We start from the raw sequence: 15,854 nt of genomic DNA, 5'->3' as shown, positions 1-15,854 counted from the left end.
ACGACCCCAGGGTCAGAACTCCGGACTCATGAAGCATAGCAAGGTAACTCCGAGATCACAAATAGCGGCCTTTGAGCCAAATAGTGGCCTTCGAGCCTAAGCGAATTCAATAACTCGGAGACTGTCGCCAATCGCCATGCACTGGAAAACCCGAAACTATATGACCCTGAGCGGGCAGACTCGGTGTAACTAGATCTATTCTACAAAGCAACACAAATTGTAAGACCTAAATAGGCATGACAAACTGTAAGACCTCAATAGTCATGACAAACTGTAAGACCTCAACAGTCATGACAAACTGTAAGACCTCAACAGGCATGAAATTAAAATCCCGAAGTTTAGGCTATACGTCGCATTTGTAAGAGTCTCGAAAGGCATACCCTCGGTGTAGTCACCTAAACTATCACTCGGGATCAAAAAATGGCTCCGACCAAACACATAAGACTATGGTAAAAACGACTGATACAACCAAATTAACATGACTTGTGGATGCCCGACCGTCGCTAAATAAATATTGCAGGCCACTACTTCGAATATACTTCAGATAGAACCGGTTAAAACAGTCTTCCCTCAACAGGCAAAAACGAGCTTCGACCATGTCAGCTCAAAATCACAAGGCTTCAACCTACTCAGCCTACGAGCTATGAACCTTTCGAGGTGCTCAAACATCGCCGCTAACGACTTGAGATCGAGGTTTTTCCCGAACCGACGACGGGTCAAGCAAAATTATTTCAAAAAAGACCTTAACGAGCGGAAAACAAAGCCTACACAAAGCCCATGGGCAAAAAGCGTAAGAGACATTGTCGCCAACCGAACGAGCCTCCAGGACGCATACTAAAAGGTCTCAACAACCAAACAGCGTAAGAGCCACTGTCGCCAACTTGAAATTGACAAATTGAGGATTAAAATAAGCTTGAGTCGTAACCCGATTCGGAGACCGAATCCAAAATAGTTAACTGTACCAGCCTCCGGGCCACATATTAAAAGGTCTCAATGACCAAAACAATGTAAGAGCTTCTCTCGCCGGTCTGAAAATCGAAAGAACTTAAGGGTCAATTAAAGCTCGAATCGCAACGCTACTCGGAGACCGGACCCAAAATAGTTGAAACGTCAAACGCCCGAGGGAGAGAAATAAAGGCCACTATCGTCTGCCCATGCAGGCAGGAAAGAACTTAAGGGCCAATTAAAGCTCAAATCGCAACGCAACTCGGAGACTGGACCCGAAATAGTTGAAGCAACAAATGCCCGAGGGCGAGAAATAAAGGCCACCGTCATCTGCCCATGCAGGAAGAAAAGAACTTAAGGGTCAATTATAGTTTGTATCGCAATGGGACTCGAAGACTGGACCCAAAATAGTTGAAACAGCGAATGCCCAAGGGAAAGAAATGAGAACAATCACTATCTGTCCGTACGGTCATAGAAGATTGAAGGCCAGGCAAGCTCAAGTCAAGGCGTGACTCGAAGACTGAGCCTAAATAGTTGGGCAAAGCATAGAGGCCCCAATGCCTCCTCACATTAAAGACTGCACTTAAAAACCTCCGGGCCTGCCTAATTAGTTACGGACCTATGGGGCTCCCGCCAAACACGGAAACTAGCCTGCCTGGTCAAAAACAATACGGGAAGAGAAACAAAGGAGGTAAAGCTTCAAGATTTCTCTCATTTTATATATGCACGAAAGGTGCGCTCTCCATCTACAGGCATGCTCTACAAATAGCAAATACAAAGTGGCAAAATCTAAGCTTCACCCCAAAATGTTACGGCCTACCAGCCCCAACCTCGCTCTCCGTGGCATCGGCAATAAGCAACTGAGCATCACGTTCGACCACCTTCGCTCAAGCAAATCCTTTTATAAGGACGAAACCCCTGGCGTAGGTCTCTCTAAGCGCCTATCCTAAGATCTACAATGAATGTGTCCCTCGTTACTCTTCTCACGATCGAGGGCCCACTCCAACTCGACTTGGAGATCAGCGACATCCTTTGAACAGGTCACCACTCCTTCATCATCCTCGGTCCGATTCGGTACTATACTAGTCGGGGCATCGGTTATTCTCTACCCGGACTTTTGAGGAATCAAGCTACACTTCACTATCATGTCCACTTAGATCGAAGCTCAAGCCTGCATTTGATACTTCAGTTCACCACAGGCATTCTTGGCTCGATCGGCTCTGCCCCTAAGGTACTCCTAAGCCTTCGCCTTTTCTCTGCAGCTAAAAAATAAGCAAAGTCTAAACTCAAAGGTTGAAAAGGTGAAACACTTACCACAAGAAGGCTTCTGCCTCATCAAAAGGCTTCTCTAATGCGAGCTCTGATATGTACCGAAATGCCAGAACACCGACTCGACACCTCCTTCTCCTCGCCAAGAAGCCTAAGGAGCCTACCCTCATCCAGGGCCCCCCGAAGTATAGCCCATTGGCGGAGCAGCTCAAAGCCTGGGTCTATCGTAGTCTTACGGAGGGAAAACCTGATAATAAAGGGAAGATCCGAGATATGGAGGAATCATGTTGAAACTCACCATGAAGTGAAGCCGACAAACCTACTCGACGGCCGAGCACACTCCTGGTAGACCAACCCTTTTGGCCCGAAAGAACTGCTGCTCTGGAACCAAGGACTCCAGGAACATCAGGCTCGAATGATGCACTCTCTTCAGAAGCACGAGCCCGTCTCGCCCCTATAAAAGCTCCATCATGTTATGAAGTGCACATCTCATTTATCACTATACCCGGTCTCTGCCGTTCCCCGAATAAACAGCCGCTAAGGGCATGGCCCACTGGCACCATGGAATCAACAAAACCTGAGGACCCCTAGAAAGCGAAAGCAGCATCACGTTACATGTGGGTGGGGCTGCAACGATTCAACGCCAACCAAAGGCACCAACTAGTTTCGAGGTAATGCTCAACCCCGAAGACCTCCGTCATAGCAAGACAGTGCTCCTGAAGGCCAACAATTCCTTCACCAACACAAGATTGGCATATAGATTCAAAGGCCTCCGCCAAAGAAGACTAGTTTGCGAAGAAATGGGCATCTCTAACAAACACCCATGCAAAATATGCTCCAGGTGATGACCAGGATGGCCTGAAGCACGGCCAGGCCTCCGATCAGAGATCGCCTTCAGAAAGTCACCGGCGTCCTGGGACCGCGAATCCTCAGGCATGTTTCTTCTCGAAGGTTATTATGCGGCCCGAAGATATTATCCACGCTTTCACGCAAAGAAAGGTTCCCGGCGACCCGAGGATATTGGCCTTATACGGGTTCAGTTCGAGAAGTCACGAAGGACCCCGCGCGAAGCCTTTTTATCAACCAAAGGTCGGGAAGAATACTCGTGCTCAAGGTCGGTATCACAGGCGATAAAACAAGATCATGCATTCGGATCTACCAAAAATATAAAGAGATACAGCAAGTGTCGAAGGAAGGAATCAAGAAAATATCTTTGTATTTATAAATGTGATTGCTTACAACGACCCTCGAGGGGTCCTTACATATGATTACTAAAGCCCACAGGGGGGGTCCTTACATAAAAATAAAGAAGCACAAACTGTATGCATACAACAAGAGCCTAAGGATATAGCTTATTCCCTGAAATGCTGCATCTCCATCATCATCCTCTTAGGTGTATGACCTCAAAGACAATATCTTCCAAGTCCAATCCCCTCAGGGACCTCATCCTAATACTACCAAAATGGCATCCTCAAAAAGGAGGGTATAGAAAAGGAAGGCGGGGGAGAAGAGCAAAATGACGAAGGAGAAGCCGGAAGAAAACAAGAAGTGGCTGGGTGAAAAATTTGGCTAGTATGAACTCCGCCAGTACTACCATTTCGAAACCACTTTTTGAGATGTTACCTCGGCCCAGGAGGAAACAGCCAGTAGAGACCCCCGCCGTACCCTCAGGAATCCAAAAGGGATATAACACGCTGAGCTGAGGGAGGAGGGTGAGCAGCGGTGTATAATCCGAGCCCCCTCTTGAGCAGCGATGCATAATCCTCAAGTATCTCCCAGGGTCGGAGGAAATTAGCCCTCTGCCTCATCACCCCGAGCCAATGACGACTGCAACAACAACAACAACAAAAACAGCAGCATCACAGCGGCACAACTTCGTCCAACCAAAAAGGGATCGAGAGTTGGGCCAAGGTGCACATGGCGTAATATCTTGAGGCTACGGGCCTCAAACATGACAAGACGACAGAGACTCAAGATAGCAGGAAAGGAAGAAAATATGGGTATCAAAGTAAGTTTGAATAAGAAGTCAACCACAAAAAGCCCCATTTATAGGGAGGGCAAAGGTAACCGACGGCGCCATTACCGCCCTCGAAAATTGTAACAGCAGGTGCAATCAATGCGTTCATGGAAGTTGAACCGATAGCAACGAAATAACTCAGAAGAACAAAGAGTCGCGACATTTCGGGTGATCCTGGAGAAGCGAAAAGGCGAAGCGCCTCGACACTTGTAAAAGGGGGGCTGCACCATCAACACAACGTCGTTATGGGAGACCGAGAAGTGGGGTGTCAAAATCATTTCTTATCCCTTCCCTATAAGAAACGCGGAGACTATCTGTGCGCGGTGAAATCTGGGAGGCCGATTTCTCCTTGACAAAATGCTTCGAAGGGTGATCCCGGAAGCCCGGGATCTCATGCCAGTCACTTCACTCAAGATCGGCTGGTGCCCTGCCAACTATAATATTGACCGAAGTCTCAATGAATGCAGGAATCTCCCGAGGAATGCACCTGAGGTCGATCAGTTCTATTCGAGCGGCTCGACATCAGCCCGCGCGTGCGTCATAAAGCTAGCCGGTTGTCACATCTCATTTCTTTTATCACGCAACGTATCTTGCACTAAGTTTGGGCTCCCCCTTTCTATAAAAGGGGAGTCACTAAAACCTTGTAAGGCAGAGCTCCAACTATTCTACTCAAGTGCAATAATATCTCTCTCTCTTTCTTCTCTCTAGCTCTCTTGTTCTCACTAGCTCGACGCCATTTAGCATTTGTTGCCTTCTAACTTGTTCTTCATTTTATCGCTTGGTATTGGCCATAAAGAGCTTTATTTAATCATATCTTAAATGTTATCCCATTTTAAATTGCCCCCGATAGCTCGAGCTCGAGCCGAACATCGACCCCGAGGTCCCTTATCGACCAGTCCTACATCCGGGCAACAGGACCCTCGGTTTGACTATTACCTCGTTTTAGCTTGGATTGTATCATTAAAATTCCTATTTTTAGCATTAACTGCTCTAAACAACTAGCTCAAGAATAGATCACGTTTTTTTAGAATCCTATTTACAAATTTAATTGTTGTTACCATTTCCACGGTAAACACTACGGATGATAGGCAATTTATAATTACTAGGCTCTAAACTATAGTGGTTTATGAAAATTCCTCTATTAAATAACACAGTCACCTCAAATATCTCATCAATAAAAGCCCAAATTTTATTTGACACAATGACCAAAGCACTTTGTAATCCTAACTTTCTCCCGTACATCTCAATCTTGTTTGCATTTTGCATTGGTTCCATTAAGCTAATAAGATATGACGGTACTTTTTATGCATTGTACAAAACCTTTGATAAGTTTTATTTGTATTTGTTAACCGTGTATTCCAACTAAAAACATTATTCATGACTGCACATTAAATATGTAGATAAGGTTCTCCTTGTTTGAGCACCAGCTGCTAGAGGTACATCGGTATCCCTTTGTTGTTTCTTTCTCTCTGCCTGTAGATTTGTCATTTTCTATTTGTCTTGGAGAGGTGTCACCTTGATTGGATATATTGTTAAAATTCGGCAAGTGAAATCATGATCACGATCAACTTTTTTATGCTCAGTCAGTTCATCTCCTCTTAGGTAAGTATCTTGAGTAACCACCTAATTAGCAAATATAGGTTTCTCTGCTACAGTTAGTTCTAGGACTACTAGAGTTTGATTAAGAAGTCCAGTTATTGATTACAAATGTTGTTCTTTACTATCTTCTGGCACTATATTTTCTTACTGCTCTCATCCTTTTCTACCTCTCCTTAATTCGGATCTCCAATTGGGCTAGGTTATGTTTTGGATTAAAGTTTACTATAGGACTAGGGTTTACTATTGTAATGGTTGTTATCTCCATTAATTGCAAGTATACATTCTCATTGCCTCATTTGTACTCCTCTTGCCCCCGAAGGCTTGTTGCTGCATTACTATACATATCACTTTTTACTATATATGCATTTTGTTTAACAGTATTAGAATTTAATTGCTAATCTGTATTCTTTTTTATCTTCCCGTGTTCACCAATAATCTCTAATGATTGCTCACTATCAGATACTTGAGTCATAGAACCATCTTTTGTACCACAAATCTCACCCTTCTCACTTTTCTCTTCAATTTTATCACCCAAATATTTCCTCCAGCTCTTGCATTCTTTGTAAGATTATTGCCATAGCTTATGATTTTTCTTTGGCCCCCTTAAAAAATGTCTTATTTACTCATTCAAAAGTTTTATCCTTTGTGTCTGCAGATCTACTTCCATGCCCTTCCGGCTTGAAAACATGTGCATTACCATTTAATGGCTTCCCAGTTACACTAAGGTTAGGGTTAAAGTCAGAGGCGGATCTAGTATTTGAACCTTATGGGTTCCCAGTATTTGGGCAAAAGTAATACTTTAAGCAAGTGAGAAAGTTTTTTAATGTTGGCTGGAAAGGTGCCTATGGGTGCTGTTTGGTGGAAAAAACAAAACTAACTATAAGAAGTTTTCAAAGGGATTCGAACCCCCGCCAAATAATCAGGAATATAGCTTAAGCAGGTCCCTTCATTTTTCACTAGACCAACACCTCATTTTGCTTATGGGTTCCAAATTAAAAATACTTATACATTTAATATATGTATCAGTACAAATATAAGGCTCGGTTAAAGGTTACTGGGGGATTTGCATCTATACCCACTTTTTGGGTAACGTTTTAACCTGTACCCGCTTTGCAAAAACAATTACAAGCGTACCCACTTTTTCGCGTAACTTCAGCATACGGGGCTGAAGTAGCAAAGGCAATCACGCAAACTTCATCATTCTAGTAGACGGGCCTGAAGTAGCAAAAATTGCTGAACCAAGTGTGCTGATGTTTTTATTTGTTAGCTGAAGTTTTATTCTCTATTTGCTGAAGCTTTTATTTGTAATTGCTGAACTTAAGCATTCTAGTATCTGAACTTAAGCATTCTAGTAGCTGAAGTTTTATTCTCTATTTGCTGAAATTTTTGTTTGTACCTGCTGAACTTAAGCATTCTAGTAGCTGAAGTTTTGTTTTCTATTTCCTGAAAATTTTGGTTGTAATTGCTGAACTTCAGCATGTTTTAACTGAAGTTTTTCACCTAAACTTAGTGTTGGTTGAAGTTTTTATTTGTAATTGCTGAACTTAAGCATTCTAGTAGTAGAAATTTTGTTCTTTATTTGCTTAACTTTAGCATGTTTTAGCTGAAGTTTTATATTATTAATGGAGAAGGTTCAAATTATATATTCAAGGCGATATTTCTCAACAATGGCAGTGTCATACTCAGTCTTTAACTTAGAATATTCCTGCTCCAGATTCTTATTTTTATAACGTGCCCTCCTGTTCTAAAACCAAACAGCAACTTGGTGAGGATCAAGGGCAAGCTCAAAATCAAGCTTGTCCTTCCTCTCTATCTCCAGTTTGTGTTCGTCCTCAAAGCTCTGTTCAAGAAGATTAACTTGTTCTTCGCTAAACTCCCTCTTCATATATATAATTTCTAGTTATTATTCCTTCATTTAATAGTTTTATTTGAAATTTGTTTTTAAATAATCTGATACATATACTTATGGCAATCATCCCCATGAACCGAAGTTTCATAGCAGCACCAACACCAGCAGAAGAAAGAAGAAGAAGAAGAAGAAGAAAAAGAAGAAAAAGAAAAAGACTAAGAAAACGAAGGAGGAGGAGGAGGAGGAAAAAGGGGGCTAAAGTTATTTAAAAAGTGGGTATAAGTTAAAACTTTAAAAAAATGGGTATAGGTTAAATGGGGGTGACCAAATAGGGCGCCCCATGCAATTTTTACAAGTTACTGGGTTCCCGGGAACCCACACCCCGATACTATGGATCCGCCCTTAGTTAAGGTTTAATTGAGATGCATCCACTTCTTCAACCAAAGCCAACTGATTCTCTTGCTCATTCTCACTACTGCCATCATCTAGAAATGCAAATTTATTAACAAGTGATACAAGAGTAGGAGTTCTAGGTTCTATTGGTACAAGCTCTTTCCCTGTTCCATTATTAGCTTGATTGGAATTACACATATTTGTTATCCTATTTCTCTATACCTAATTCCATCTACCATGATGGTTAGGGTTTCCGACTACCTTCCCACTAGTACGAACCCTAATAGGAGCCTTTATATTACTTTCTTTACTCCTGTTCAGATGAACATCTTCTCCTTCATTATCCTTCGCAACCAGTAGTAATTCAAGGTGTAAACCCCAACATTCCAATTTATTGTTCACTTGCAGTTTAGCAGTACAACAACGACAAGAAAATGTCATATTTGAAGATAGTGGAGGTAAGGATAAGGAAGAAAAGAAGAAGAAAAAGGAGTGGTATAAGACCGCTAAGAAGGAGGTGAAGTTAGCGATTACAGTAACAAAGACAACAACATTTTGATGCTTGTACAAAGAACATGGCAACAAAAGTGAGAACGGAAGTTATATAAGGTAGCCAAGATAAAGGAGAGGAAGGCCCCGAATCTGGACCAAGTGAAGTGCATCAAAGAGGAGGACGACACAATACTGATGAAAAAAGCACATATTAGAAGACGATGATATACCTACTTCCATAAACTCTGAATGAATAGGGAACATGCATATTGTGCCAGGTGATTTGGAGAGAGAGTCATCATGATTTTGGATATTGTAGGAATATTGAGGTTGGGGAGATGTAAAGACCTAACCAATCATTTTTTGTATTTGAGTCTCGTTCCCCTATTTGATGATTCTCGTATATTTTTGTATTATTTTATGACTTGCAGGGATGGTTGGTTTGATTTCAGGAAGCTTTTGGAGTGAATTGGGATACTTAGTTCTATTGTTTGAAGCTTAAGTTGTAAGTATTGATCAAGGTTTGATTTTTGTGTAGATGACCTCATATTGGTTATTTGATGGTTCCAATAAATTCTTGTGGTGATTTTTGACTTAGGCGTATGTCCGGATTTAGATTTGGAGGTTCCTAGGGTGATTTGCTTTAATTGCCAAAAGTTGAAAAGTTAAAGGTTTAGAAGTTTCATAGGTTTGATCGGGGGTTGACTTTGATGATATTAGGTTCAGATGGTTGTTTCGGGTCTTGGAATTGGTTTGTTATGTTATTTGGAACTTCTGTACAAAGTTTGCAGGTAATCCAGGTTGGTTAGGCATGAATAAAACGTTTGGTTTGAAGTTTGGAAGCTTATGAGCTTAAGATAAGTTCAATTTGTAATTTGATCATTGATTCATAGATGTGATTTTATCATATGTGTTTGTACACTTTGGATAGGGGTGTGTAGTGTTTATGGACTTGCTGGTGTGATTGGTTGGGATCCTCGGTGGCTTGGGTGTGTTTCGGATACCCAGAGCTTGGCCGAGATAGTAGATTTTCTGCTCGTGTCTGGTGTGCTTTACGATCACGGAAGATTATTTAGAGGATTTTTGTTATTTTTATCCCGGGATAGCAGGTCACGTCCGCGATGGGTTATACTCTATCGTCTTCACATTTGCGCCCGATTTGTCGCGTTCGCGTAGAGGTGAGTCAGGATGGGGGTTGCATGAAGGATGGTTTTTACAAGAGCGTGAAGCGTAACGCGTTCACGTAGGCAGGTGGTCGCCAGTGAATTACTTTCTCGAGGACTTCACCACATCTGCGTAGGATCTTGTGAAGGAAGCATCAGGTTGTGCTTCGGGAACATAAGGCTTGGGTCAAATTCGCGAAGGGTAGTGCTGGGCAGACTCATTTAAGTTCTATTTTTGGAATTTTAGCCCATTCTCTCATATTTTGAACCCTAGACTTTGAGATTGGTGTTTTTGAAGGAGAATTTCATACAAGAATTTGGGATAAGTGATTTCTACTTATTTTGGTATTATTTTAATAATCTACATGGATTATTAACACCTAAAACATGAAATTTTAAGGGAAACATGGGGAATTTTCCCTATAAATTAAGATAGTAGAAATTGGGGATTTAAGAGTCAATTTGGACTCAATTTTGGAATCTAATAACATACTTGGACTCGTGAGTCTATGGGTAGTCGTGATCTACCTCTTGAAACATGTTTCGACCATGTAGGTTGGGTTGACTTTGGTTGACTTTCTGGCAAATAAATAAAATACTGAAGCTTAATTGTTTGGAAATGATTCTTATCACTTTGTTTGGCGTTATTGAGTTGTTTTGGCTAGATTTGGCTCGTTCGGAGGCCGATTTGAGAGGCAAGGGATTTTTGGAGTATTGATTCTCACACATTGAGGTAAGTATCTTGCCTAAGCTTGGTTTGAGGAAAGCTTTCTGTTGTCTATGGTATTTGATATATGTTGGGGGGATTAGGCACGTGTGACGTGACGAGTGTATATGCGTACACTATGAGTATTCATGGATCTGGGTAGACTTTAGATTATTTATGTGCCTTGTTTTACTATCAGCCTCCTTGTTACAATATTTTCTATACTTGTACTGCGTGAGATATTATTCATACTAAAAATCATGTTTAGGCTATGTGCTTATCCGCTTGAGACATGATAAAGCTATTTTGTTATGTTGAGCTATTTGCCTTGATTGTAGTCACATTTTCCAGCCATAATATCTTCATGTTATGTCACCATATCTGTACACTTATTATATATTCTCTTATATATAGTTAGTGTCCTTATTTGTGTGACATAAGTTTGAGCAAATTTGTGGTACATTGGTATAATCCATGTGGTATATTAATTTTAATACTGTGAGATGATGGCATATTGAGATTTGAGTGGATTAATGACTAAACATGGGAAATAAAGCCGTGTTGATATGGATAGTGAGAAGATGCGTATGATAGGCCCCATATTAGGCTAAATGGTATTGATAGGGAAGTGACACGTGTGCCAAGCTCATTTGGGCTGAGTTATGATGATCGTTGTCCATTGTTCTGATCAACGCTTGGGCTAGGATCCTCCCACACGGAATTAGGTAGTAACCCATGTTGCTTTGGTCATTGTGAGTGCAAGAACTTGATACATGCTTAGAGAGGGGCTTGCCAGGTACCATTTTATGCTTGGTGTGGTTGTGTGATGATCGAGGGGTATTCATGCCAAATACTATGTATGTGCTGAGGTTGTTCTTACTTGAAAATTTAAACAACAATATTGTTTGTTTTTGCATGAATACTTGTCAGGTAGGCATAGAGTGGTAATTTCTTCATGCTAATTGATACATGATGTATTAATAAGCTGATGCCTTAATTGAATTATTTAGAAGCATGTTTATTTTTCTCTTAATATGGTAGAGTTGAACTTGATATTTTTGAGATTCTCTTCCTTTGTTATTATTATGCTATTATTGTTGTTGTTGGTTGTTGAAAATGAGTATTGGACCTTACCAAGCTCGTCACTACTTTAAGCTCGATATTAAGCTTGTTACTTATTGAGTATATGTGGTGGGTTGTATTTATACTACACTCTGCACTTTATGTGCATATCTAGGTGTTTCTTATAATGCTGATTGCTAAAGGGTAGCATCTGTTCATATTGGAGACTCGGAGGTAGCACTATTGTTTCCTTTGTAGGCCTTGAAGTCCCTTTTCTTATTTCATGTTATTATCGTTAGTCGTTCAGACAATGTTGTATATTGATTAGATATTGTGATTATTACTCTATATAGCTCATATACTCGATGACACCACATTTTGGGATGGTTTTTGGTTGTCCCGTTATTTGACTTCAGTTATTTATATATTATTCCATATTGGAGACTATTTAATACCATTATTAAGTTTATTAATGCACATTGGTTATTCGCTTGCCTAGCAATCGATATTAGGTGCCGTAATGGTTCTGGTAGGATTGTGGGTCGTGACAAGTTGGTATTAGAGCCCTAGGTTGCTTAGGTCTCATAAGTCATGAACAAGTCTAGTAGAGTCATACGGATCGGTATAAAGACGTTTGTAATTATCTTCGAGAGGCTACAAAAATGTTAGAAAACATCTCTTTCTTTCATTATTTGTCATGCAGATTTGTTTACCTCTAACTCTGAATCTTTTCTCTTCTATTCTCTCACAGATGGTGAAAACACGATCATTTGGTGTAGCTGAGAAGGAGCTGCTACCATAGGTAAGGTCCGCAAGAAGCCAAGGTATGGACATGGGTGGAGCACGCACTGTCGCAGTTAGGGGCTCTGCTCGAGCAACTGCTGTGGAGCCACCAATAGCTCCTATTGAGGAGCAAGTTCATGATTATGCTGACCCCGATGTACCATCTCAGGTTCCCTAGGGTTTATTTGTTTTTCCAGCTGTTCAGGATGCTTTGGCTCATATGGTTAGTTGGTTCGAGGGTTTGTCTCAAGCCGGAGGATTTCCTACTACACCAGATACTTTCCAGGCAGGGGGCAGAGCATAGACTCCAGCTACTTGTACACTAGAGTAGGTGGTCCATGCTAATTAAACCCCTAGAGTTTTACCAGTTGGGGGAGTTCATCCTACTACTGTCGCGTAGCCTGAGGAGAGGCCCGTGATGTCTGTTAATGAGCTTGGAGACTAGATAACTTGATGAAGTTGCATCCTTCTCACTTCAGTAGTATGCCTTTGTTTATTGTGAAAATGGTAATAACAATTAAATTTGATCTTGTGGTTCTAAAAATACGTGATCTATTTTTATGGTAGTTGTTAGGCAACAGATGCTAAGTAAAAGATTAGAAATCAAGATTATAGCTTGGAGGCGATATGATAATAAAACCAAACGGCTGGAGATCTAGGCCTCGAGCTTGCATATATGACCTCGAGGTCGAGTCAAATGGATGACTTAAAACAATCGAGGGAGTAAGAACAGTTATGAGAGCTACAATGATGGCTCTTTATGATAAATGATAAGCAATAAATGAACAACAATAAATAGAACACAATGAATATAAGCAATAAATGGAAGTAATGAGGTCAAGAAAATATGTTAGAGAGCGGAGAGAATGTTCTCGTGTATTTAAGATTGAGCATCAGGTGTCTACAAAATGACAAGGATCCCCTTTATATATGAGGGGGAATCCCAACATAGTACAAATACATTTATTACAAAGATATGGAGCTGGTACCGCCAATCAATGCCATGATACAGGCTTAGACTAGCCTGACAGACTTTGTCGACTCTAGCTACGCACCTTGGGAACTTCCCACTTTTTCACCATAATCACTGATCTATATTGCCTCGAGGTCGGGCGCCGATAGCCCCTTAGGGGGTAAATATCGACCATAGCCTTGATCATTTGAAAACATGCTAACGAGGCATCGTAATGACGGAAAATTGGACCCTCCAATTTTACCGTATACAGATAGTCCCCTCATTTCTTAGAGTGGAACGATAAGAAATGACTTTGGTATCCATCTCTTTGAACTACCAACGATGATGTCATACTTATGACACAAGACTTTGTGATAATTGAGGCATCCCGTCGGTTAATCTTTCCCGAAATACATTGATTGCATCTGCCAATACGTCTTTCAAAGACATTGATGGCGCCGTCAGTTACTTTTTACAAAGAGTATTGATTGTGCCTCTCAGTTGCGCTACCTTTTCTCTATAAATGGAAGCTTTTTCGAATCAAACTTTGCTCAGTCATCCTCCACCATTTTTCAATTCCTTTCTTCTCATCGCCTCCATCCAATTTTATTTCTTATGTCTAACGCTTGTGGCCGTAGGGGCACGCGGCAGCGTTTTCACTGGCTACGCAATGGCCCTTTCTCAAAGCTGTCTTTCTCTGAGCGAGATTGCACTAACTTGTTGTTATTGTTGTTGTTATTGTTGCTAATGCAGTCGTCGTTGGCTCAAGGCGACGAGATAGGAGCGTCGATTTCTTCTGAATCAGGAAGATATTTAGGCTCTACACCGCTGCTCAGGAGGATGTTTGGACTTTACACCGCTGCTCACTTCCCTACTCCAGCCTGGTGTGGCACTTCATCCCTTTTGTTTTTCATGGGGTGAAGTGGCACTACCGGCCACTAACTTGCACAACACAATGTCCCAAGAAGTGGACTCAAAGTAGCTGTGCAGGTAAGGCCGACGCTCGCCAAGTCTTCTATCAGGCTGTGATTTCCTTGGCCTGGCAAAAGCTTTTACTCCTTGGCGGGCTACGTCTTTTTCTTCATCTTTTTGTGCTTCTTCTTCATCACTTTCCTCTTCTTCATATTCTCCCTTGAAGATTCCGTTTTGGAAGATCAAGATGAGGCTCCCTAGGAGATGGTGCTCGAAGATGCTGCCACCGAGGATGCACCCCCGAGATTATATTAGACTCTTGGATTTTATTATATATGTACTTTTTGATTCTTTGTTTCTGTGTAAGGACCACTTGTGGGCATTTGAATCATATGTAAGGACCCTTCGTGGACTTTTGTAATCATGTGCTTATGAATACAAAGATGTTTCTTCAATTTGTCTCTGATTTATGCTATATTTCCTTTTATCTGCATTTGTGATGAATCTGAATGCATGACTCGACAAATTGGAGTAAAAATATCCAGCCCGTGTGCAAGTATTTTTGCTAGCTCTTGATTGATTAACACGATTCCCCGTAGAACTCTTTGTCGTTCCTTGGACCGAGCCCGGATTGGATTGATAAACTCGGGTCGTCAGGATCCCCGACTTCGAGTTGAATGAGAGTAGGGCTCCGAACTTTTAGTACGAGACGTAGCCTTTTAGACCCCGCGATAGTCCTTGATGGAGGGATTTGTCCGGATGCCTGAGAATAAAGATATCCTTTAGGCTTTCGGGAGCAGTCCCCGAGTGGGGGTTCACTCAAGCTTGGGCTACCTGGAGACTTGTTTTGAACTCAGTGTAGATAGCCTTAAGGCGTTGCAGCTAGATCCCGGATAAGGGTTTACCCGGGTTTAGATGGTACCTGGAGGCCAAGCCCATATGAGTAGGATTTTAGAGCTTATCTTCTTTTTGAGTGAGGTCCTCGAGATCGGGTACCATCTCAAGTCTCGTAATGATATTAACGGCTCCTTAGAGCCTATCTTCTTCTTGACAGAGGACCTCGAGATCGGGTACCATCTCGAGGCTTGGGATGGTGTCAATGGCTCCTTGGAGCATATCTTCTTCTTGGTGGAGGTCCTCAAGATTGGGTACCATCTCGGGATGTGTAGTGATGCCAATGGCTTCCTGGAGCCTATTTCTTTTTGGTGAAGGTCCTCGAGATCGGGTACCATCTCGAGGCCTGCAATGATATAGATGGCTCCTTAAAGCCTTTCTTCTTTTTGACGGAGGCCCACGAGATCGGGTACCATCTCGAGGCTTGGTAGATGCGGGGGTCTCTGACCCCAAAACGTCATATGGCGGCGTTAAGTGTATGAAATGGTTACGAAATGGACGAGGCGATCCCACCGACACATCTTCCCAAAGCGATAAAAGCTTTAGCCGGTATTTTTAATTGGCTTTTAAGGTAGGCAGATAGTCGCCGCTTTTTCCATATATAGGGTTGCCTTTGCCCTTTTGAAGATTCTGTTATTCTGAGTAGTAATCATCTTTTATTGAGATCTCCTTTCCTGCGTTAGGTTTTCCATAATTCCAATTTTGATGCCCTTGCTCAAATTCCCGCTCAAATTCTCTAGTTTTACCAAAGTCATGGATGCTACGTCAGGGTCCGCTCGGCAAAGGGAAGAGAGTTCCGTCTCTGGGCATTTTGT

This window comes from Nicotiana sylvestris, chromosome 3 (genome assembly GCF_000393655.2).
Source record: "Nicotiana sylvestris chromosome 3, ASM39365v2, whole genome shotgun sequence".
NCBI classification, from domain to species: domain Eukaryota; kingdom Viridiplantae; phylum Streptophyta; class Magnoliopsida; order Solanales; family Solanaceae; genus Nicotiana; species Nicotiana sylvestris.
Note: the sequence above shows the minus strand (reverse complement) of the source record.